A 25,738-nucleotide genomic window follows, 5' to 3' on the forward strand; every position below is an offset into this window, starting at 1 on the left:
TTGGCATCCAGCAGACTCAATAGAAATAATTCCATTAACTGAAAATATAAACAATGGTGCAGTAGATACTGCAAAAGCATTAGGAAAAACCTGTGAGTACCTCCTTTCAAACTGAAAGGCAAATGATCGCTAAGTGGCTTTAAATCAGCTTGTGGTGAGCTACCTTCCTCGCACAGCCCTGTGGGTGAGGTAACACAAATCCACAGGGTTAGGAGATCTGTATTTTCAGAGAGAATCACATGCACACAGTAGCTTTAGGGGTGATCGAGCTGCTCTGCACGGGCAGTTACCTACTTTTTAGGCAGACAAGCTGGGTCTTCCAGAAGAGATACAGCTGCTTGAACCATTGCAATTGGTGTAGCAACACAGCCAGGCTCTGACGTACACAAAAAAAAAAGCCAAACCAAAGCAAGGAATCCAAAACACGCCAATCAAATGAGGTACAGCATGTTAAAACAGGGAATGTAAGCTTGCTCTTACCTACAGCGTACTGAGGAACAATCTCTTAGTCAATGAAACAGCCAACAGCCTTCCCCATCTAAGAACTGCTTTTTACCTGTTAATTATCCCAAGGAGATGGTGAAGTCCTTAAGATCTAATCTGGACAAATACTGCTTCAAATGCAGTCCTACAACCCCACAACTATCATGAGCCATCACCTCATGGGGACAGAGAGCAGCAAGAGCTTTCCCCTCCCAGGCTTAGATTCAGACTTTTGCTGTGAGACTGTTGCATTCAGCTACGCCTCCAGGCATTTAAAGAAACTCTGTTTCTTTAACTGCTTTCTGAACACACGTTCTCGCTGTGTCCAAACTTTACGTCAGGTCTCCCGTCCCCTCAAGGGAACGTATGTTATAGCTAGAAACTATACCAGGCCAGATGCTTTTAAGTTCCCTCGCAGGGGATGAGAGACCAACACCAGGCTGCAACAACTCAAAACCACCACAATGAAAGCTGTTGGCTTTGTCCATGTTGCATGGACTCTGTGCTCTGCGTCCTGTGTATACTGGGTGAACTGGATGCTCTCTGTACTGTTTGGACTGGTTCTACTGGTTATACTGGTGACACTGGGACAGTACCCACTCTTAAGGACAGTCCCGCTGTGCTGCAGCACCGTGTGTACTGGGAGCACTGGTTGAACTGTTGCTATGTGTCCTACAGGCACTGCATGTACTAGGTACCCTGTGTGCTGGGTGAACTGGGAGTACTGGGTGCTCTGTGCACTATGTGTACTGGCTATACTGGTTTTACTGGGTGAACTGGGACAACATCACTGTCAAGGATGATCTTGCTGTGCTGCAGCACTGTGCGTTTACTGGGAACACTGAGTGAACTGGTGCTGCGTGTCCTACAGGCACTGCATGGATTGGGGGTGCTGTGTACTGGGTGAATGGGGAGTACTGGGTGCTCTGTCCACTGAGTGTACTGGTTATACTGGGTGTACTGGCCAAACTGGGACAATACCCGCTGTCAAGAATGGTCCCACTGTGCTGCAGCACTTTGTGTACTGGGAGCACTGGTTGAACTGGTGCTACATGGACTGGGTGCTCTGCATGCTGTGTGCTGGGTATACTGGGTATACAGGGTGCTCTTTTACTGGCTATACTGGTTATACTGGCTGAACTGGGACTGTACCCACTGTTAAGGATGGTTCTGCTGTGCCGCAGCACCACGTTTATACTGGGTGAACTGGTTGAACTGGTGCTGTGTGTCCTATGGGAACTGCACACGCTGGGTGCTCTCTGTGCTGTGTGCTGGGTGAACTGGGTGCTCTTTTTACTGGTTATACTTGGTGAACTGGGACTGTACCCACTGTTAAGGATGGCCCCCCTGTGCCACAGCACTGTGTGTCTACTGGGAGCACTGGTTGAACTGGTGCTGTGTGTCCTACAGGCACTGCATGGACTGGGTGCACTGTGCACTGGGTGCTCTGTACACTATGTGTACCGGCTATACTGGTTATACTGGGTGAACTGGATGATCTTTAAGGTCCTTTCCACCTCAAACCACTCCATGATTCCATTCTGTTTCCTCATTTAGAAGCTGATTCTCAAGGCCATGGAACCAGAGGTGTTCAAAGCCATCCTTGGATGAAGAAACTCCCTCGGTTCCTCCTTGAGACCTGGACGGGCTTTGGGTGGGATCTAAAAGGAGAGCAGAACCAGAGGTTTCCATGTTTGATGTTCTGGAAGCTCCTCGATTCACCAACAGAAAAGCTGGGCCTTCCCTTTGGAGACCTCACTCATGGGTGGACACGCTGTGCAGAACCTCCCAGCTGCTCGGAGAGGCTCTCCAAACCCTCCAAGCCCATCACATTCCACCCCCCGCCATGAGACACCTCCCGCTGGATCAGGGACTCCAAGTCCCATCCAACCTGGCCTTGGACACCTCCAGGGATGGAGCAGCCACTGCTCCCCTGGACAACCTGGGCCAGGATCTCCCCATCTCCACCATCTCCATCCCCATCCCAATCTCCACCATCTCCATCTCCACCATCTCCATCACCTCCATCTCCATCTCCATCTCCATCATCAACATCATCAACATCATCTCCATCTCCATCTCCATCTGCATCATCTCCATCATTTCCAGCTCATCATCTCCATCATCTCCATCATCACATTTTCCATCATCTCCATCACGGCCATCCCAATCTCCATCATCTCAGTCATCTCTATTATCTCCATCATATCCATCTCCATCATCTCCATTTCCATCATCTCCATCATCTCCATTTCCATCATCTCCATCATGTCTGGCTCCATCATCTCTGTTGGCTCCATCATTGCCATCGGCGCTCCATCATCTCCATCCGCTCCATCATCTCCAGCTCTATCATGTCCAGCGACGCTCCATCATCTCTGGCTCTATCATGTCCAGCTCTATCATCTCTGTCGGCTCCATCATCTCCATTGGTTCCATCATCTCCATAGTCTCCACCATCTCCATCGGCTCTGTCCTCTCCAGCTCCATCATCTCCATCGGCTCCATCATCTCCGTCAGCTCCATCATCTCTGGTTCCATCATATTTGGCTCCATTGTCTCTGGCTCCATCATCTCCATCGGTTCCATCATCTCCAGCTTCATCTTCTCCAGCTCCATCATCTCCATCAGCTCCACCATCTCTGGGTCCATCATCTCCATTGGCTCCATCATCTCCAGGTCCATAATCTCCATCTCTTTCTGAGATGAAGGGGATCGCAAACCCATCAGACAGGAGGGGCAGCATCCCAGGGAGCTGAGTGAGCAGACTGGGAATCTCCCTGAGCAGAAGCTCCACTCACACATTCCCTGCCCTTTCAGAAATGGTCAATGAGATTGAGTCTTCAACATTTATCAGAATCATAGAATGGCTTGGGTTGAAGGGACATCAAAGCCCATCCCGTTCCACCCCCTTGCTGTGGGCAGGGACACCTTGCAGTGGACCAGGTTGCTCAAGGCCTCATCTGACCTGACCTTGGACACCTCCAGGGAGGGGCATCCACGGCTCCCCTGGGAAACCTGGGCTACTGCCTCACCACCTTCTTTGTGAAAAATTTCTTCCTAATGTCTAATCTAAAAACTGACATAAACCAAAATCAAAACCAATGCAAATGCCACCACTTGCCACCTCCCTCTAGCGGACTGACACTCCACCAGTCTACCATCACCCATCACCTTGAACAATAAAAATCTCCACTTCTCCTGCCACAGGTTTTATCACTGACGATGGCATCTATGTTATGGAATCTCCCTCTGACCAGCCGGGGTCAGCTGTCCTGGCTGTGTCCCCCTGACAACTTCTTGCCCACCCGCAGCCACTCTCTGGGAGCGAGCAGAGGGAGCAACTCTTGACGCTGTGCAAAGGAGACAATCACTGCCCTCACTCTTCTGGCACCAGGACAATGCCACAGGACCCAAAGAGTCTCACAGTTCAAAAGGAAAGTGGAGAAACTGGAAAGGATCTGGAGGAGGTCTGCCAGGACGGAGTTAGGGGCCCACAGCATGAGGTGTGAGGGCACACTTTGGCCTGCGGGGGGAGGCTCGGGGCAACCTGCTAAGTGGGTCTCTATATCTTGTGTTCAAAGGAAAACCTAGGGAATAAGAGGGCTCAGGTGACCTCCAGTCCAATTCCCAGCTCCAAGCAGGGCCAGCTCTGAATTCAGACCAGGCTGCTCAGTCCATGTCAACATCTGCACAGAGACTTTAGACATCAACAAGACACTGAGGACACAATTAAAAGAGAGGATTTGGGCATTTGACCTGCTCCATGAACACAGCTATCGGTCTACCACACCTTCTATGATACCTGGGAACGTCCACCTTCTTGTCCAGAGCAGCAGGATCCTTCTGCCAGTCTCCTGGCCCATCTCCAGCCCTTGGGGTCCTTTAGGCTGGAAACAGAATTAAAACAAAATGACTTGGAAACTGTCAGCTTACAAACTACAAGAGTGGGAGGTGGAGGCATCTTAGAGCTTCCAGGTTCTTGTGGAAGACTTAAGAGTTCTGTGAAAGGAAGAGAATGGTTTTGAATAAACTGATTTTAGATCATTTCATGTGATGGCTCTACTCCCCCATTTCCATCATCTGCACCCTGAAACCTCACCTGCTTTTCTATATTGCCTCTCAGACCTGACCAAGTGATGAAAAGAAAGGCAGAGGAATGGCCCTAGGCCTCTGTGAATCTCCTGGGTTCTGGCACTGGGATGGCTACGCTGTCATTCCATTTCTAACCCCCTAAAGAACCAACCTGGGAAGTGACTCTGCAAGTCTGACTCAACAAGGCCCATGGACAGGACAGGCTGTGTCTGTGTCTGCAGACCCACACACCTACAGATTTAGCTCAAGCTGGGGATGTCAGTCAAACCTGGTCTCCTGGGCCACGGACAGAGGGGTGGGTGAAGGTCCAGGTGATGCTGGTCAGGGCCATGAAGGTCCATGGATGCTCTCAGGGTCCTGACACTGCCCCATGGGTAGAGAGAAAGGAATGAACCACACTGAGCCTTGACCTGTAATGAGATGGGATCCCATGGAGAGTAGCCACACTGGAGCAGGGGAGAAGTGTGAGGAGGAAGGAGCAGCAGAGATGTTCTTCACTGACTGTTAACCCCCTCTTCACCACCCTCCATGCTCCTTATGGGGATGGGGTGGGCAAAGGAACTGGGAGCAAAGGAGTCATTTGAGCATGGGAGAAATCAGGAGAGGAATGGGCTTTAATGTTTTGTTCTTGTTTCTCATAATCCAAACCTTTCTTAACTGGCAATAAATTAAACAGACCTGCAGCAAAGTCCACGTGCCTTTGCCAGCGACAGTCATTGGGCCCTGAACTCCTTTGCTTTCTCTTGACCCATGCGCTTTCCTGGTTTGTTTTCTCCCTCTGTATCATTGATTCCGGGCAGGGAGGGAGCAGCTGGGGGGGGAACCGGCTGCTGGACAAGGTTAACCCACCACAGGACATATCAGGGCTGCTGTGTCCAGGACGGGGCTCCCAGCACCAGGAAGACCCTGCCCAGCCTGGAGCGAGTCCTGCCGAGCCCAGAGGATGGTTGGGCCTGGAGCACATTATGGACAAGGAGAGGCTGAGAGAGCTGGGCTTTGAGAAACCTTTCAGGGGGAAACACTGAGCAAGGCCCCAGGGCAGCTGGGGGATCCCAATCCATGGACGTTCTCAGTGTCTGATGAGACAAGGCCATGAGCCCCTGATGTGTTTGGAGCTGTGTGAGAAAGGGTTTAGCTGAGAGACCAGCAGTGGCGAGAGCTGTGGGATGGGGGTGCAAGAAATGTCAGTAGGAAATGGGTTCCCTTTTTATTAATAATGCTGGTGGAGTTGGGTATCAGTGAGCAGAGGAGGACAGAGGTTTCGTTGTAGCAAGAGCCCTGAAATGTGGGGGCACCCCAAAATCTCATCACAAGATCTTGCACTCTCCCTCAGCCCCACCTCAACTCTTGGGAGAGAGTTCTGGGATCTCCAGGGGCCCTGGGGGGCCTTGGGGGTGGCTGAAGTGAGGGTTTGGAGGTCCCCAGGGGGTCTGGGGGAGATTTGGGGGAGGTTATATGGAACTGGGGCTGTGGTTTGGGGTTCCTGCGGGGCTTGGCAAGGGGTATTGGGGGGCTGGGGTGGAGATTTGGGGTGCCCAGGGGCTCAGGGGAGGCATTGGGTAGGGGCTAGGGTGCAGGTGTTGGAGACCCCAGAAGCTTTGGGGGAGATGGGGTTGGATTTTGGGGTCCCCTACAGGTTTGCGGGAGATTTAGGAGCACTATGGGGGGACAGGGCTGAGTTTTGGGGTTCCTCTAGCTAGGCCCAGGTGAGCATTGGGGGGGCTGGGGTGGGGTATTTTTTTAGCTGCCCTGGAGGTTTGTGGGGGGTGGGGCTGGATCTTGGGGTCCCCAGGGGCTTGGGGAGAGCTGAGGTGGGGGTTTTGGGGTCCCCAGAGTCTGTGGGGGAAATTTGGGGAGGAGTTTATGGGGGGATAGGGCTGAGTTTTGGGGTCCCCAGGGGCTTTGGAGGTGCTGAGGTGGGCCTTTGGGGATCCCCTGAGGGTTTGAGGGGGATTTGGGGGGGGCTGTGGGAAGGGGTGAGATGGGTTTTGGGCTTCGTGGGGGCTTTGGGGAGCTGGGATGGGGTTTGGGGGCTCCTTGGGGCTTGGAAGGGAACACTGCGCCCCAGAATGCACTCAGGAGCCCCCAGTTTGGGGCGTGCCCCCACCTTCCGGGTGCCCCGACCCCTCCCTTCCTTTTTGGGGTGCCCCCTCCGTCCCCACCCCAGGGAATGGGAGGGGCCGTCCCCGCTTCAGCCAATGAGAGGCGCGACCGCGCGGGTCCAACCTTAACTGCAGCGCGGAGGTGAGTGCGGCAGCGGCTGAGGGGCTGCGGGGGAGGAACCGACCGGCGGGGCTGGGGGCGGCGGGGAGGGGCGAGAGAGCCGCGGGGAAAGGGGAGAGGAGGGCAGGGAGGGGAAGGAGAGGGAGGGGAGAGGGGAGAAAGGGCTGGGAGAGGAAGGGGAGAGGGGAGGGGAGAGGAGGAGAGCAAGAGGGGAAAAGGGGGGAGAGAAGGAGGGGCTGAGAGAGAGGAGAAGGGGTAGAAGGGAGAGCTGAGGGGGGAAGGGAGGGGAAAGGAGCTGGGGAGAGGGAGGAAAGGGAGACGGAGAGGGAAGAGAGGGAGAAGCATGTGGGAGAGAGAGAGGGGAGGGGAGAGGGGGATAGAAGGGGAGGGAGAGAGAGAGAAAGAGGGGAGAGGGAGGGCTCAGGAAATGGGGGGAGAGGCAGAGAAGGCTTCAGTGCCGAGGGTGCTGCGGATCAGCCCAGGGGCCGTGGTGGCCAGGCTGCAGCCCCGGTCCCGTTGCTGCCCCCACTGACGCCCTCGCCTGCAGCCCACGTGCAGTTTCTGCTCGAGGCGACCCTTCTGCTGTACGCAGCATTTCTCGAGGCGATTCTCCAGGCGATTCCCGAGGTGATCCCTGCAGCAATCCCCGCGGCGCTGCCGCAGCCGCTCCTGGCAATCCCTGAGGCTGAGCAGAGCTCAGCCCCGGGCTCAGCCCCATTAGCCGCACGGGCAGCGGCTCCCGCAGGTCCAGCGGGATGTGGTGTGGCACAGCCTGTGAACGGTGGCAGAGGGGAGTGCGGGGGGCCGAGGGGCAGAGACCTCTGCGGTTGCTGTCTGTTGGCAGCCCCTAACTCACGCGTTAGACGGGGGGCAGAGGTCCGAGCGAGTCGGGCTTTGGATGGCATGAGCTCTGTGAGTGCCGCTTGTCTGCGAGGGGGAATGTGGCAAAGCACTGGCATTGCTGTCTCAGGAAGGCTCTGGTCTGGGCTCTTGCGTAGCCGTAAGACAATAGCGATGTGTGTGAATGCAGGTAAAGAAGGATCCAGAATGCAGAGGATGCAAAGGATTGTTGGGCCAGATCGCTACATTCCCAGCCCTAGCGCTCTGGACATGGATGTGGCCAAGTTCCTCCTGACCAGACAGAAGGACGCTGCTGAGGTGTCACCTGCCAAGAAGGTGAGCGTGTTGCTGAGTTCCGTTGAGTGCACTGGTCCCTCCCAAACCCCTTCCTGGCCTTTCCCAGAGAAGCAACCTGGAAGTTCTCTCGCATGGGTGCGTGAGGCTGACAGTCCCGAGCAGTGCTGGCTCCAGCTCTGCTCTTCAGGAGCTGGGGATGAGATTGAAGCTGTAGGGCCTGAGAAGGGAATGTGGACAGGGGAGCCTGAGCGAAGCTGTTCTGTAGGGACATTGCCCTGGGGGCAGGGAAGAGCTTCTGCTGCTTCCTTTGCTCTATTTGAAAGCCTCATCAGCCCCGGGGACAGAGCTCCAAAGCTCATGTGAGTCTGTGCCCAGTGACGCTGCTGGCAGGAGCTGTTCCAGGACAATGTCTGCATGGGGAGCTGCTCTGGAATGCGTCTGCTGGGTTCTGACATCTATTTAGGAAGCTTTTTGTTCCTTGTGGCTGTGGCTTTCTCCGCTGGCTGTGAGACACTGACCTGTCCACTCTTCTGTGCGACAATGGGAGCAGGACAGTGTGCTGGAGTCTGAGGAAAAAACATTTGGAGCTGTGTCACGGTTTAGACCGAGCCCGGCTGATTTTGGCAGCTAAAACCATGTAGTTGTACTCCCCAATCCCTCCCCTCTTTCCCACCAGGGAAAGAGAGATGAGAGGAAAGAGACTTGTGAGTTGGAAACTAAAACTGCAGCTTTAATGAAATGATAATAATAATGGTAATGATTATTAAACTAATTAGAAAGTAATAAAAAATATATACAAATATCTGAGATCACGCCCCCTCCCCATCCCTCAGTGACTGAATGTCACCACAGATCCTGCAGAGCAGATACGAGGGAATGGCTGCATGGGCAGGAGGGAGCTGATGTCAGGAACTGGATTGAGGAACACACGGGTCCAGGGTCAGGGGCAAACAGAGAGACGAGGTCCTCACCAGGCATTGCAGAAGAGGTGGCCGATCCTCGTGGTCTCTCAGTTTTATACCGAGGGTGACGTAGATGGGCTGGAATCCTCTGTTGGTCGCTTTAGGGTCACCTGTCCTGTCTGCCCCACCTTGGCAGCACGGCCTTTTTCCCCTGTGTCGAGGATGGCCTCGGTTCCTGAGGGATAAGTGTGATCATTGGTCTTGTTGCGTACCAATGCCCTGTGGGATCCCGTCTAGCGAGGAATGCTGTCTCAAAAGCATGCAGTAGCTTTCAGAGAATGAAGTTAGTGAGAGCAGCTGAGTCAGGCCCCAAACTGACTGTAATTGAGCTCCAAGGCCTTGGAGCTGGCTGGGTGCCGCTGATGCCCACCCCACGGCTGGGCACCTCCTGATCTTAGGAGAAGGTGGCTGAGGTGTGTGCTCTGCCAGCTGCAGTTTGAAGTGGAGCACGGGCTTTGTGTTTCCAATGCATCTCGCTGAGAGCGGATTGTCTCTGTAGGAGCGCCAGAGAGCCCGGGCAGTGATTCTGAACAGCTTTGATCTGGAAGAGGCAAAGATCCTGTGCCTCAGTGGAAAGGCTCAGAGCACTGCGGCAGGTGAGGGACAGGGTCTGGGTGAGTTGGGTCAGCTGGAGACCCCTGGGCAGGGGAACAGAAGCCCAGAGGCTCCACGCTTGGAGGGATCAGCTGGCTTCTCAGAGCTGCTGTGCACGTTGGGGCTTCCCTAATCCTTAGGTTTCCAGTGGCTGAGGGGCTGTGTGGCAGCTCCAGTGAATTGATTTACAAAAGCTGCCAGGTGCTTCCTGGAGCTGCAGGTGGCAAACCTTCCCGATGGCTGCACGAGCTTCCAACTCCCTCGCTGAGCAGTTCACCCCGCCAGTGCTGTTAGTGCCCTGCACTCTTCTGAGCATGGCTCTGCTCTCAGGGCTGCATGTTCCCTGGGAGGGATTTCTCCTTGGGTGAGTAGGGCTTAGCTAGGAGGAAAGAGGAACTCAGGCTAACCAAAGTGTTTCTCTGCAGACAGGCTTTCAGAACAACCTCAAAGCGTTCTACAGGCACCAGGTGATGCCTGGGTCCATCAGGAGGAAGGGCCGATGCATTTCGTCCGCAGCAGACTGGATCCTGGATGCCCCAGACATCCGCAATGACTATTGTAAGTGGGCTGCGATGTCGAGTGCTGGGCATTGAGGTCATTGTGTAGTGCAGTGCAGTTCCCAGGACAATGTGGTCTGAGGAACTGGAGCTGTGCCTGGGCTGTTTCAGTCTCTTATGGCCTTGGGCTGGCACGGACCACTTTTGGGGTGAAGCCTCCCAGGAACAGTGGTTCCAAGGGCTGTGCAAGTGACTTGGACCGAGGCTATGGGGCCCCCAGCTGGGCATGGTGACAGTCAGAAGGTGCAGCATCAGCCCTGGTGAAGGGCTCTCCAGGGCAGCACAGTGTGACCTGCATTGCATTGCTCTTCCAAACTGTAGGTCTGACTCTCCTTGACTGGAGCACTCAAAACCTCCTGGCGCTGGCTCTGGACAGCACTGTCTACCTGTGGGACCACACCTCCGGGGAGACCATCAACCTCATGGAGACAGAGTACGCAGCTGGTTATGTTTCCTCTGTGTCCTGGGGTAACAGAGGAGACTGCCTTGCTGTTGGCACGAGCAATGGTGAGGTGCAGGTGAGTGCAGGAGTCAAACTGGAACTGTCCAGGGATTGCTGGAACTATGGGGCTTTGGGACAAAGGCTTGACCGGCACAAGAAGGATGGAACACGCTCTGACTTGCTTGGTGTGGTCTGGAGATGCCCACAGCCAGTGAAGAGCTGCAGCAGCAAGGCAGAGCTTGGGTTTGGGGTTTCTGAGCCCTCGAGTTCTCCTCTGTTCTGTGGGCAAGAGATCCAAATTGATTGCTGCTCCCAGAGTGACCAGGCTGAATGCCAGAGCCTGCACAGTGGCATTTGTAGGGCAAAGCAACGGGGCTGGCATTTCCTGATACTCTGGAGAACTTCTTGCTCTGCTTCTCTACCTGTGGGACATCAAGTGTCAGAAACGTCTCCGCCCTCTGACCAGCCATGTGTCCCGTGTGGGGTGTCTCAGCTGGAACAGCTACATCCTGTCCAGGTAAAGCAGTGGGTGGGGGTGGGAAGGGTGGTGTAGAGGTGGTGCAGATTCTTCTGGATCTGCTTCACTCAGCCCAGCAGGCCAGTGCTACTGGTAGCACTGGTGTGAAACCCTGCGGCAGGTCCAGCAGTCCTGCCCCAGCGCCAGGAAGGTGTTTCATGCCAATGTGTGCAGCCTGACCCTGAGCACCTTCTCTCTGCAGCGGGTCATGCAGTGGCCTCATCCACCACCACGATGTCTGAGTCGCTCAGTATCACGTGGCCATGCTCGCTGGTCATACGCGGGAGGTGTGTGGACTGAAGTGGTCTCTAGATGGCCACTACCTTGCCAGTGGTGGTGATGACCACGTGGTGAACGTCTGGCCAAGCATCCAGGGGGGCCATGGAGGATTTGCTCCAGTCCAGACCTTCCGTCAGCACCAGGGTGCTGTCAAGGTGAGCCCAGGGCAGCGGTGGGCAGGCATTATCGTGCAGGGCAGATATGCAGCATTCCCTGCACACAGGTTGCTTCTGGCACGCCTTAGGACGAGCCCTCTTCTCGCAGGCTGTGGCATGGTGTCCATGGCAGTCCAGCATTTTGGCCGCTGGAGGTGGAGCCAGTGACAAACGCATCCGCCTCTGGAACGTGTGTTCTGGCAGCTGCCTCAGCAATATTGATGCCCGTTCCCAGGTGAGACATGGACGTCAGGTTGTGTGTAAACGGCTTCTGGTGGGACGCCGGAGCAGAGTTGCTGGCTTCTGAGGCGCAGGGGCAGGGACAAGGAGGGGGCCGTGCTCCTCTCTGGGTGCTGAGCATCAGCACAAGCAGCTTGTCTTCCCTGCATTCCTGCCTCCTGCCAGGTTTCTTCCATCCTATGGTCAACAAACTACAAGGAGCTCATTTCAGGCCATGGAGAGAATCAGCTGGTGATCTGGAAGTATCCAGCCATGTCCAAGGTCACCGAGCTGTGAGGTAGGCTGCACCCCTGGCCCGGGGAAGGGAGGGTCATCGAAATTGTGAAGTCATCGAAATGCAAAGACATTGAAGTGATAATTGTGATGTCATAGAAGAGCCAGGTGATAGCAGGGCAAATTGTTAAGTCCTAGTAAGACTGGGTAGTAGAAGGGCCAATTGTGAAGTCATCGAATTGAAAGGAAACTGAAAAAAAATTGTGATGTCATAGAAGAGCCAGGTCATGGCAGGGCAAACTGTTAAGTCATAACAAGACTGGGCAGTAGGATTGTCAATTGTGAAGTCATCCAAAGGCAGGGACATTGAAGAGCCAATGGTGATGTCATAGAAGGGCCCAGGTGACAGCAGGGCATATTGTCAAGTCCTAATAAGACTGGGTATTAGAAGGGCCAATTGTGAAGTCATCAAAGTGTAGGGACATTGAAGAGCCAGTGGTGATGTCATAGAAGGGCCACGTCATAGCAGGGCAAATTGTGAAGTCCTAATAAGACTTGGTAGTCAAAGGGCCAATGGAAGCCACCGAAGTGCATGGACATTTAAGTGAGAATTGTGATGTTGTGGAAGTGCTAGGTGATAGCGGGGCAAGTTGTTATGTCCTAATAAAAGCGGGGAGTAGAATGGCCAAGTGTGAAGTCATCAAGGTGCAGGGATACTGAATAGAGAACTGTGATGTCATAGAAGAGCCAGGACATAGCAGGGCAAATTTTTCAGTGGTAATAAGACTGGGTAGTAGAAGGGCCAATTTCTAAGTCATAGAAGTCCAGGGACACTGGAGGGTGAATGTTGATGTCCCAGAAGGGAAAGGTGACAACGGGGCATATTTTGAAGTCCTAATAAGATTAGGTAGTAGAAGGGCCTATTCTGAAGCCATCGAAATACAGGGATATTGAAAAGCGAATTGTGATGTCACAGAAGGGAAAGGTGACAGCAGGGCAATTTGTTAAGTCATAATAAGACTGGGTAGTGGAAAGGCCAATTGTGAAGTCATCGAAGTTCAGGGACATTGAGGAACGGATTGTGATGTCATAGAAGAGCCACGTCATACCGGGGCAAATTGTTAAGTCATAATAAGACTGGGTAGTAGAAGGGCCAATTGTGAAGTCATCAAAGTTCAGGGACATTGAAGAGCGAATTGTGAGTTCATAGCAGGGCCAAGTGAAAGCAGGGCAAGTTGTTATGTCATAATAAGACTGGGTACTAGAAGGGCGAATAGTGAAGTCATCGCAGTGAAGGAACACTGAAGAGAGGATAGTGATGTCACAGAAGAGCCAGGTCATTGCCAGGTAAATTGTTAAGTCGTAATAATACTTGGTAGTATAAGGGCCAATTGTGAAGTCATCGAAATGCAGGGACATTGAAGAGCGGATTATGATGTCATAAAGGGAAAGTTGACAGCAGGGCATATTGTTAAGTCATAATAAGACTGAGTTATAGAAGGGCTAATTGTGAAGTCATCGTAGTGCAGGGAAATTTAAGATAGAACTGCGATGACGTAGAAGAGTCAGGTCATAGCAGGGCAAATTGTTAAGCCACCATAAGACTGGGTAGTAGAAGGCCAACTGTGAAGTCACCAAAGTGCGTGTACATTTAAGTGAGAATTGTGGTGTCCTAGAAGAGCCAGGACATAGCAGGGCTATTTGTTAAGTCATAATAAGTCTGGGTAGTAGAAAGAACAGTTATGAGGTCATCGAAGTGCAGGGAAACGTAAAAAAGGATTGTGATGCAATAGAAGGGTCAGGTCATAGCAGGGCAAATTGTTAAGTCGTAATAAGACTTGGTAGTATAAGGGCAATTGTGAATTCATCGAAGTGCAGCGACACTGAATAGAGGAATGTGGTGTCATAGAAGGGTCAGGTCATATCAGGGCAAATTGTTAAGTCGTAGTAAGGCTAGGTGCTAGAAGAGCCAATACTGACGTCATTAAGATGCAGGGACATTGAAGAGCAAATTGTGATGTTATACAAGTAAAGTTGACAGCCAGGCAAATTGTTAAGTCATAATTTCACAGGGTAGTAGAAGGGAAATTCTGTAGTCATAGAAGTGCTAAAACATTTAAGTGAGAATTGTGATGTCATAAAAGGGCCAGGTCATAGCAGGGCAACTTCTTAAGTACTAATAAGTCTGGGTAGTAGGAGGGCCAATTGTGAAGTCCACGAATTGCAGGGACACTGAATAGAGAATTGTGATGTCATAGAAGAGCTAGGTGATAGCAGGGCAAATTGTTAAGTCGTACTAAGACTTGGTTGTATAAGGCCCAACTATGAAGTCATCGAAATGCAAGGACATTGAAATTATAATTGTGATGTCATAGAGCAGCCAGGTGATAGCAGGGCAAATTGTTAAGTCCTAGTAAGACTGGGTAGTAGAAAGACCAATTGTGAAGTCACGTAACTGTAGGGAAAATGAAAAGAGGATTGTGATGTCATAGAAGGACCGAGTGATAGCAGGGCAAATTGTTAAGTCGTACTAATGCTTGCTTATATAAGGCCTAACTATGAAGTCATCAAAATGCAAGGTCATTGAAGTGATAATTGTGATGTCATAGAAGAGCCAAGATGATAGCAGGGCAAATTGTTAAGTCGTAGTAAGAGTGGGTAGTAGAAAGACCAATTGTGAAGTCACCTAAGTGCACGGACAATGAAAAGAGAATTGTGATGTAATAGAATAGCCAGGTGATAGCAGGGCAAATATTTAAGTCGTACTAAGATTTGGTTGTATAAGGGCTAATTGTGAAGTCATCGAAATGCAAGGACATTGAAGTGATAATTGTGATGTCATACAAGAGACAGGTGACAGCAGTGCAAATTTTTAAGTCCTAGTAAGACCAGGTAGTAGAAAGACAAATTGTAAAGTCACCTAAGTGCAGGAATAATGAAAAGAGGATTGTGATGTCATAGAAGAGCCAGGTGATTGGAGGACAAATTGTTAAGTTGTACTAAGACTTGGTTATATAGGGCCCAACTATGAAGTCATCGAAATGCAATGACAATGAAGTGATAACTGTGATGTCATAGAAGAGCCAGGTGGTAGCAGGGCAAATTGTTAAGTTGTAGTAAGAGTTGGTTATAAAAGGGCCAATTGTGAAGTCATCGAAATGCAAGGTCATTGAAGTGATAATTGTGATGTCATAGAAGAGCCAGGGGACAGCAGGGCAAATTGTTAACTCATACTAAGACTGGGAAGTAGAAAGACCAATTCTGAATTCACCTAAGTGCAGAGACAATGAAAAAGGATTGTGATGTCATAGAAGGGCCAGGTGATAGCTAGGCAAGTTGTTAAGTCGTACTAAGACTTGGTTATATAGGGCCCAACTATGAAGTCATAGAAATGCAAGGACATTGTGTTATACTTGTGATGTCATAGAAGGGCCAGGTGACAGCAGTGGAAATTGTTATGTCGTACAAGGATTTTGTTATATAAGGGCCAATTGTGAAGTTATTGAAATGCCAGGACATTGTGTTATAATTGTGATGTCCTGGAAGAGCCAGGTGACAGCGGCTCAAATTGTTAAGTCCTAGTAAGACGGGGTAGTAGAAAGACCAATTGTGAAGTCACCTAAGTCCTGAATCAGTGAAAAGAGGATTGTGATGTCATAGAAGAGCCAGGTGATAGCAGGGCAAATTGTGATGTCGTACTAAGATTTGGTTATATAAGGGCCAATTGTGAAGTCATAGAAACGGAAAGACCTTGAAGTGATAATTGTGATGTCATAGAAGAGCCAGGAGATAGCAGGTCAAACTGTTAAGTAGTAAGAAGACTTGATTATATACGGGCCAATTGTGAAGTCTTCAAAATGGAAGGACATTGTGTTATAATTGTGATGTCATAGAAAAGCCAGGTGACTGCAGGGCAGATTCTTAAGTCGTAGGAAGACTGGGTATTAGAAAGACAAATTGTGGAGTCACCTAAGTGCTGAGACTTTGGCAAGAGTATTGTGGTGTCATAGAATAGCCAGCTGATAGCAGGTCAAATTATTAAGTCGTGCTAAAACTTGGTTGTATAAGGGCCAATTGTGAAGTCATTGAAATGGAAGGACATTGAAGTGATAAATGTGATGCCATAGAAGAGCCAGGGGACAGCAGGGCTAATTGTTAGGTCGTACTAGGACTTGTTTATATAAGTCCCAACTATGAAGTCATCGAAATGCAATTGCATTGTCTTATAATTGTGATGTCATAGAGCAGCCAGGTGACAGCAGGTTAAATTGTGAAGTCCTAGTAAGACTGGGTAATAGAAAGGCCAATTGAGAAGTCACTAAGTGCAGAGAAAATGAAAAGAGACTTGTGATGTCATAGAAGAGCCAGGTGAGAGCAGGGCAGGTTATTAAGTCGTACCAAGAATTGGGTATATGACGCCCAACTACGAAGTCATTGAAATGCAGTGACATTGTCTTATAATTGTGATGTCATAGAAGGTCTAGGTGATAGCAGGACAAATTGTTAAGTCGTAGTAAAAATTGTTTATACAAGGACCAATTGTTAAGTCATCGAAATGGAAGGACATTGAAGTGAAAATTGTGATGAGATAGAGGAGCCAGCTGATAGCAGGGCAAATTGTTAAGTGTAGTAAGACTGGGTACTAGAAAGACAAATTGTGAAGTCACGTAATTTCAGGGACAATGAAAAGAGGATTGTGATGTCATAGAAGAGCCAGGTGATAGCAGGGCAAATATTTAAGTCGTACTAAGGTTTGGTTGTATAAGGGCCAATTGTGAAGTCATCAAAATGCAAGGACATTGAAGTGATAATTGTGATGTCATAGAAGAGACAGGTGACAGCAGTGCAAATTTTTAAATCCTAGTAAGACCAGGTAGTAGAAAGACAAATTGTAAAGTCACGTAATTTCAGGGAAAATGAAAAGAGGATTGTGATGTCATAGAAGAGCCAGGTGATAGCAGGGTAAATTTTTAATTTGTTCTAAGACCTGGTTATATAAGGGCGAATTGTGAAGTCATCGAAATGGAAGGACATTGATTTGACAATAGTGATGTCATAGAAGAGCTAGGTGATAGCAGGGCAAATTTTTAAGTCATAGTAAGACTGGGTACTAGAAAGACAAATTGTGAAGTCACGTAAGTGCAGGGACAATGAAAAGAGGATTGCGATGTCGTAGAAGAGCCAGGTGAGAGCAGGGCAAATTGTTAAGTCGTACTAAGACTTGGTTATATAAGGCCCAACTACGAATTCATCGAAAGGCAATGATATTGTGTTATAGTTGTGATGTCATAGAAGAGCCAGGTAATAGCAGGGCAAATTGTTAAGTCGTACTAAGACTTGGGTATATATGTCCCAACTATGAGGTCATCTAAATGCAATGACATTGTGTTATAATCGTGCTGTCATACAACAGCCAAGTGTTAGCAGGGCAAATTGGTACGTCGTACTAAGAGTTGGTTATATAAGGGCCAATTGTGAAGTCATCGAAATGGAAGGACATTGTGTTATAAATGTGATGTCATAGAAGAGCCGGTGACAGCAGGGCAAATTGTTAAGTCGTACTAAGACTTGGTTATATAAGGCCCAACTATGAAGTCATCGAAACGCAATGACATTGTATTATAATTGTGATGTCATAGAAGAGCCAGGTGACAGCAGGGCAGATTGTTAAGTCGTACTAAGACTTGTTTATATAAGGGTCAATTGCGAAGTCCTGGAAATGCAATGACATTCTGTTATATTTATGATGTCATAGAAGAGCCAGGTGATAGCTGTGCAAATTTTTAATCGTACTAAGATTTCGTTATCTACGGGCCAATTGTGAAGTTGTCTAAATGCAATGACATTGTGTTATAATTGTGATGTCATAGAACAGCCAGGTGACAGCAGAGGAAATGGTTAAGTCCTAGTAAAACTGGGTAGTAGAAAGACCAGTTGTGAAGTCACCTAAGTGCAGGGACAATGAAAATAGGATTGCGATGTAATAGAAAGCCAGGTGATAGCAGGGCAAATTGTTAAGTCGTACTAAGACTGGGTTATATAAGGGCCAATTGCAAGTCATCGAAATGCAAGGACATTGTGTTATGATTGCGATGGCATAGACGAGCCTCGTGACAGCAGGGCAAATTGTTTAAGTCCTAGTATGACTGGGTAGTAGAAAGACAAGTTGTGAAGTCACCTAAGTCCTGAATCAGTGACAAGAGGATTGTGATGTCACAGAAGAGCCAGGTGATAGGAGGGCAGATTGTTAAGTCGTACTAAGACTTGGGTATATAAGAGCCAATTGTGAAGTCATCGTAATGCAATGACATTGTGCTATAATTTTGATGTCATAGAAGAGCCAGGTGATAGCTGGGCAAATGGTTAAGTCCTAGTAAAACTGGGTAGTAGAAAGACCAGTTATGAAGTCACCTAAGTGCAGGGACAATGAAAATAGGATTGCGATGTAATAGAAAGCCAGGTGATATCAGCGCAAATTGTTAAGTCATACTATGACATGGTTATATAAGGGCCAATTGTGAAGTCATCAAAATGGAAAGACATTGAAGTGATAATTGTGATGTAAAAGAAGAGCCAAGTTATAGCAGGGCAAAATGTTAACTCGTGCTAAGACTTGTTTATATAAGGCCCATTTGTGAAGACATGGACATGCAAGGACATTGTGTTATAATTGTGATGTGATAGAAGAGCCTGGTGATAGCAGGGCAAATTGTTAAGTCGTACTAAGACTTGGTTATATAAGGGTCAACTATGAAGTCATCGAAATGTAATGACATTGTGTTATAATTGTGATGTCATAGAACAGCCAGGTGACAGGAGGGCAAATTGTTTAAGTCCTAGTAAGACTGTGTAGTAGAAAGACCAATTGTGAAGTCACCTAAGTGCAGGGACAATGAAATAGTATTGTGAAAGACATTGAAGTTATAATTGTAATGTCATAGAAGAGCCAGGTGATAGCAGGGCAAAATGTTAAGTCGTGCTAAGACTTCTTTATATAAGGCCCATTTGTGAAGACATGGAAATGCAAGGACATTGTGTTATAATTGTGATGTCATAGAAGAGCCAGGTAATACCAAGGCAAATTGCTGTCGTACTAAGACATGTTTATATAAGTCCCAACTAAGAGGTCATCGAAATGCAATGACATTGTGTAATAATTGTCATGTCATAGAACAGCCAGGTGACAGCAGTGGAAATTGTTATGTCGTACTAGGATTTCGTTATATAAGGGCCAACTGTGAAGTCATCGAAATGCCAGGACGTTGTCTTAAAATTGTGATGTTATGGAAGAGCCAGGTGACAGCGGCTGAAATTGTTAAGTCCTAGTACGACGGGGTAGTAGAAAGACCAATTGTGAAGTCACCTAAGTGTGAGTCAGTGAAAAGAGGATTGTGATGTGATAGAAAGCCAGGTGATAGCAGGGCAAATTGTTAAATCGTACTAAGATTTGGTTATATAAGGGCCAATTGTTAAGTCATAGAAATGCAAGGACATTATTTTATAATTGTGATGTCATAGAAGAGCCAGGTGTCAGCAGGGCAAATTGTTAAGTCGTACTAAGACTTGGTTATATAAGGCCCAACTATGAGGTCATGTAAATGCAATGATATTGTGTTATAATCGTGCTGTCATAGAAGAGCCAAGTGATAGCAGGGCAAATTGGTACGTCGTACTAAGACTTGGTTATATGAGTGCCAATTGTGAAGTCATCGAAATGGAAGGACGTTGTGTTATAAATGTGATGTCACAGAAGAGCCAGGTGACAATAGGGCAGATTGTTAAGTCGTACTAAGACTTGGTTATATAAGGCCCAACTGTGAAGTCATCGAAATGGCATGACATTGTGTTATAATTGTGATGTCATTGAAATGCAATGACATTATGTTATAATTGTGATGTCATAGAAGAGCCAGGTTATAGCAGGTAAAATTCTTAAGTCGTACTAAGACTTGGATATATAAGGCCAAAGTATGAAGTCATCGAAATGCAAGGACATTGAAGTGATAATTTTGATGTCATAGAAGAGCCAGGTGATATCAGGGCAGATTGTTAGGTCGTACTAAGACTTGATTATATAAGGGCCAATTGTGAAGTCATCGAAATACAAGGATATTGAAGTGATAATTTTGATGTCATACAAGAGCCAGGTGATAGCAGGGCAAATTGTTTAGTCGTACTAAGACTTGTTTATGTAAGGCCCAACATGAAGTCATCGAATTGAAGGACATTGTGTTATAATTTTGATGTCATAGAAGAGGCAGGTAATAGCTGGGCAAATTGTTAAGTCATACTAATTTTATTTTTATATAAGGGCCAATTGTGACGTCATCGAAATGCAATCACATTTTGTTATAATTGTGATGTCATAGAAGAGCCAGGTGATAGCAGGGCAGATTGTTAAGTCGTACTAAGACTTGGTTACATAAGGCCCAACAATGAAGTCATCGAATTGAAGGACATTGTGTTATAATTGTGATGTCATAGAAGAGCCAGGGTGATAGCTGGGCAAATTGTTAAGTCGTACTAAGATTTCGTTATAAAAGGGTCAATTGTGAAGTCATCAAAATGCAAGGACATTGTGTTATAATTGTGATGTCATAGAAGACCCAGGTGATAGCAGGGCAGATTGTTAAGTCGTACTAAGACTTGGTTATATAATGGAGAATTGTGAAGTCATCGAAATGTAAGGACATTAGTTATAGTTGTGATGTCAAAGAAGGGCCAGGTGACAGCAGGGAAAATTTTTAAGTCCTAGTAAGACTGGGTAGGGGAAAGAACAATTGTGAAGTCACGTAAGTGCAGGGACAATGAAAAGAGGATTGTGATGTGATAGAAAGCCAGGTGATATCAGCGCAAATTGTTAAGTCAAACTAAGATTTGGTTATGTAAGGGACAATTGTGAAGTCATCGAAATGGAAGGACATTGAGGTGATATTTGTGATGTCATAGAAGAGCCAGGTGATAGAAGGGCAGATTGTTAAGTCGTACTAAGACTTGGTTATATAAAGGCCAATTGTGAAGTTATCGAAATGCAATGACATTGTGTTATAATAGCGATGTCATAGAAGAGCCAGGTGATAGCAGGGCAGATTCTTAAGTCATACTAAGACTTGGTTATATAAGGCACAATTGTAAAGTCATCGCAATGAAAAGACATTGAAAGATACTTGTGATTTCATAGAAGAGCCAGGTTATAGCATGTAAAATTGTTAAGTCGTACTAAGACTTGGATATATAAGGCCAAAGTATGAAGTCATCGAAATGCAATGACATTCTGTTATAATAGTGATGTCATAGAAGAGCCAGGTGACAGCAGGGCAAATTGTTAAGTCGTACTAAGACTGGGTAGTTGAAAGAACAATTTTTAGTCACCTAAGTGCAGGGACAATGAAAAGAGGATTGTCATGTGATAGAAAGCCAGGTGATAGCAGGGCAGATTGTTAAGTCGTACTAAGACATGGTTATATAACGGCCAATTGTGAAGTCATCGAAATGCAATGACATTGTGTTATAATTGTGATGCCATAGAAGAGCCAGGTGATAGCTGGGCAAATTGTTAAGTCCTAGTAAGACTGGGTAGTAGAAAGACCATTTGTGAAGTCACCTAAGTGCAGGGACAATGAAAAGAGGATTGTGATGTCATAGAAGAGTGAGGTGATGTCAGGGCAGATTGTTAAGTTGTACTAAGACTTGGTTATATACGGGCCAAATGTGAAGTCATCATATTGGAATGACATTGTGTTATAATTGTGATGTTATTGAAGAGCCAGGTGACAGTAGGGCAAATTGTTATGTCGTACTAAGATTTTTTCTATAAGGGCCAATTGTAAAGTCATCGAAATGCCAGGACATTGTGTTATAATTCTGATGTCATGGAAGAGCTAGGTGACAGCGGCGCAAATTGTTAAGATCTAGTAAGACTGGGTAGTAGAATGCCCAATTGTGAAGTCTCCTAAGTGCAGGGACAATGAAAAGAGGATTGTGATTTCATAGAGGAGCCAGGTGATAGCAGGACAGAGTGGTAAATCGTAGTAAGACTTGGTTATATAAGGGCCAATTGTGAAGTCATTGAAATGCAACGATATTGTGTTATAATTGTGATGTCATAAAAGAGCCAGGTGATAACTGGGCAAATTGTTAAGTCGTATGAAGACTTGGTTATATAAGGCCCAACTCTGAAGTCATCGAAATGCAATGACATTTTGTTATAATTGTGATGTCATAGAAGAGCCAGGTGATAGCAGGGCAGATTGTTATGTCGTGCTAGGACTTGGTTATATAAGGCCCAACTATGAAGTCATCGAAATTCAATGACATTCTGTTATAATAATGATGTTATAGAAGGGCCAGGTGTTACCAGGGCAGATTGTTAAATCACACTAAGACTTGCTTATATAAGGGCCAATTGTGAACTCATCGAAATGCAAGGAAATTGAAGTGATAATTGTGATGTCTTAGAAGAGCCAGGTGTCAGCAGGGCAAATTGTCAAGTCCTAGTAAGACTGGGTAGTAGAAAGACCAATTGCGAAGTCACCTAAGTGCATGGATAGTGAAAAGAGGATTGTGATGTCATAGAAGGGCCAGGTGATAGCAGACCAAATCTTAAGTCGTACTAAGACTAGGTTTTGTAAGGGACAATAGTGAAGTCATCGAAATGAAAACACATTGAAAGATAATTGTGATGTTATAGAAGAGCCGGGTTATAGAAGGTAAAATTGTTAAGTCTTACTAAGAGTTGGTTATATATGGCCCAAGTATGAAGTCATCGAAATGCAATGACATTCTGTTATAATAGTGATGTCTTAGAAGAGCCAAGTGATATCAGGGCAGATTGTTAAGTCGTACTAAGCCTTGGGTATATAAGGGACAATCGTGAAGACATGGAAATGCAAGGACATTGAAGTGATAATTGTGATGTCATAGAAGAGCCAGGTGATAGCAGGGCAGATTGTTAAGTCGTATTAAGACTTGGTTATATAAGGGCCAATTGTGAAGTCATAGAAATGCAATGACATTGTGTTATAATTGTGATCTCATAGAAGAGCTAGGTGACAGCAGGTCAAATTTTTAAGTCCCAGTAAGACTGGGTAGTAGAAAGACCAGTTTTGAAGTTACATAAATGCAGGGACATTGGAAAGAGGATTGTGATGTAATAGAAAGCCAGGTGATAGCAGGGCAAATTGTTAAGTCGTACCAAGATTTCTTTATATAAGGGCCAATTGTGAAGTCATCGAAATGTAGTGACATTCTTTTATAATTGTGATGTCATAGATGAGCCAGGTGATAGCAGGGCAAATTGTTAAGACGTACTAAGACTTGGTTATATAAGGGACAATTGTGAAGTCATCGTAATGCAAGGACATTGTGTTATAACTGTGATGTCGTAGAAGAGCCAAGTGATAGCAGTTCAAATTGTTGAGTCGTACTAAGACTTGTTTATATAAGGCCCAACTATGAACTCGTCGAAATGCAATGATATTGTGTTATAATTGTGATTTCATAGAACAGCCTGGTGATAGCAGGACAGATTGTTAAGTCGTACTAAGACTTGGTTATATAAGGGCCAATTGTGAAGTCATCGAAATGCAATGACATTGTGTTATAATTGTGATGTCATAGAAGAGCCAGGCAATAGCAGGGCAGATTGTTACGTCCTAGTAAGACTGTGTAGTAGAAAGACGAGATGTGAAGTCACCAAAGTGCAGGGAGAATGAAAAGAGGATTGTGATGTCATAGAAGAGTGAGGTGATGTCAGGGCAAATTCTTAAGTCGTAGTAAGACTTGTTTATATAAGGGCCAATTGTGAAGTCATCGAAATGCAAGGACATTCTGTTATAATTGTGATGTCATAGAAGAGCCAGGTGATAGCAGGGCAGATTGTTAAGTCGTGCTAAGACTTGGTTATATAAGGGACAATTGTGAAGTCATCGAAATGCAACGACATTGAAGTGATAATTGTGATGTCATAGAAGAGCCAGGTGACAGCAGGGCAAATTCTTAATTCCCAGTAAGACTGGGTAGTAGAAAGTCCAATTGTGAAGTCACCTAAATGCAGGGACAATGAAAAGAGGATTGCGAAGTTATCGAAATGGAAGGACATTTATTTGAAAATAGTGATGTCATGGAAGAGCTAGGTGATAGCAGGGCAAATTGTTATGTCGTAGTAAGATTAGGTACTAGAAAGACAAATTGTGAAGTCAGGTAAGTGCTGGGAAAATGAAAATAGGATTGTGATTGTCATAGAAAAGCCAGGTGATAGCAGGACAAATTGTTAAGTCGTAGTAAAAATTGGTTATACAGGGACCAATTCTTAAGTCATCGAAATGGAAGGACATTGATTTGACAGTAGTGATGTCATAGAAGAGCTAGGTGATAGCAGGGCAAATTGTTATGTCGTAGTAAGACTATGTACTAGAAATACAAATTGTGAAGTCATGTAAGAGCAGGGACAATAAAAAGAGGATTGTGATGTCATAGAAGAGCCTTATCATAGCAGGGCAAATTGTTAAGTCATACTAAGACTTGATAATATAAGGGCCAATTGCGAAGTCATCGAAATGCAAGGACATTGTGTTATAATTGCGATGGCATAGATGAACCTGGTGACAGCGGTGCAAATTGTTAAGTCCTAGTAAGAGTGGGGAGTAGAAAGACCAATTGTGAACTCACCTAAATACAGGGACAATGAAAAGAGGATTGTGATGTAATAGAGAGCCAGGTGATAGCAGAGCAAATTGTTAAGTCGTACTAAGATTTCATTATATAAGGGCCAGTTGTGAAGTCATCGAAGTGAAATGACATTGTGTTATAATTGTGATGTCACAGAAGAGCCAGGTGATAGCAGGGCAGAGTTTTAAGTCGTACTAAGACTTGCTTATATAAAGCCTAACTATGAAGTCATCAAAATGCAAGGACATTGTGTTATAATTGTGATGTCATAGAAGAGCCTGGTGATAGCAGGGCAAATTGTGAAGTCCTAGAAAGACTGGGTAGTAGAAAGACCAATTGTAAAGTCATCGAAGTGGACGGGCAATTAAAATAGGAATGTGATGTCATAAAAGAGCCAGGTGATTGCAAGTCAAATTGTTAAGTCATGCTAAGACTTGTTTATATAAGGCCCAAGTATGAAGTCATCGAATTGCAATGACATTGTGTTATAATTGTGATGTCATAGACGAGCCAGGTTATAGCAGGGCAAATTGTTAAGTCGTACTAAGGCTTGGTTGTATAGGGACCAATTGTGAAGTATTCGAAATGCAAGGACATTGAAGTGATAATTGTGCTGTCATAGAAGAGCCAGGTGACAGCAGGTGAAATTGTGACAGCAGGTGAAAGTTACACCCAGGCTAGGCTTAGATTTGATACAAGGAAAAATGTCTTTGCTGACAGAGTGGTGAAGACCTTGGAGAAGCTGTCCAGGGCAGTGGGGGAGTCTCCAGCCCTGGAGACATTCAAAAGGTGTAGATCCAGCAGGGACAGGGGGGTTGTGTTGATGGACTGGATTTTCAACCTTAACCATTGCAGAATTCTAAAGCCATGCCCAACGCTGCCGCCCTCTGCTTCAACCCCCACCCCCAGCCACACACAGACCAGCAGCTATTTACACAAACATTTATTTAGTCTTCTCATTAACAGTATTTACAGAGCTAGAGCAAAGAGATAGAACATAGAGAATAAATAACAGCAAGGGGGAACTGTAGTGATAACAAAGTGCAAGTAAGTCATGCTCCGAGACAGACAGTGGAAGCAGGCTGTGCTCAAGGGCTGTGTCATACCTCCTTGTCCCCAGGGCAGGACAAGCTCCCCCTTCCAAATGGCAGGGAAGGTGCCTCACGCAACTG

The sequence above is a fragment of the Cuculus canorus genome, chromosome 9 (genome assembly GCF_017976375.1).
Source record: "Cuculus canorus isolate bCucCan1 chromosome 9, bCucCan1.pri, whole genome shotgun sequence".
NCBI classification, from domain to species: Eukaryota; Metazoa; Chordata; class Aves; order Cuculiformes; family Cuculidae; genus Cuculus; species Cuculus canorus.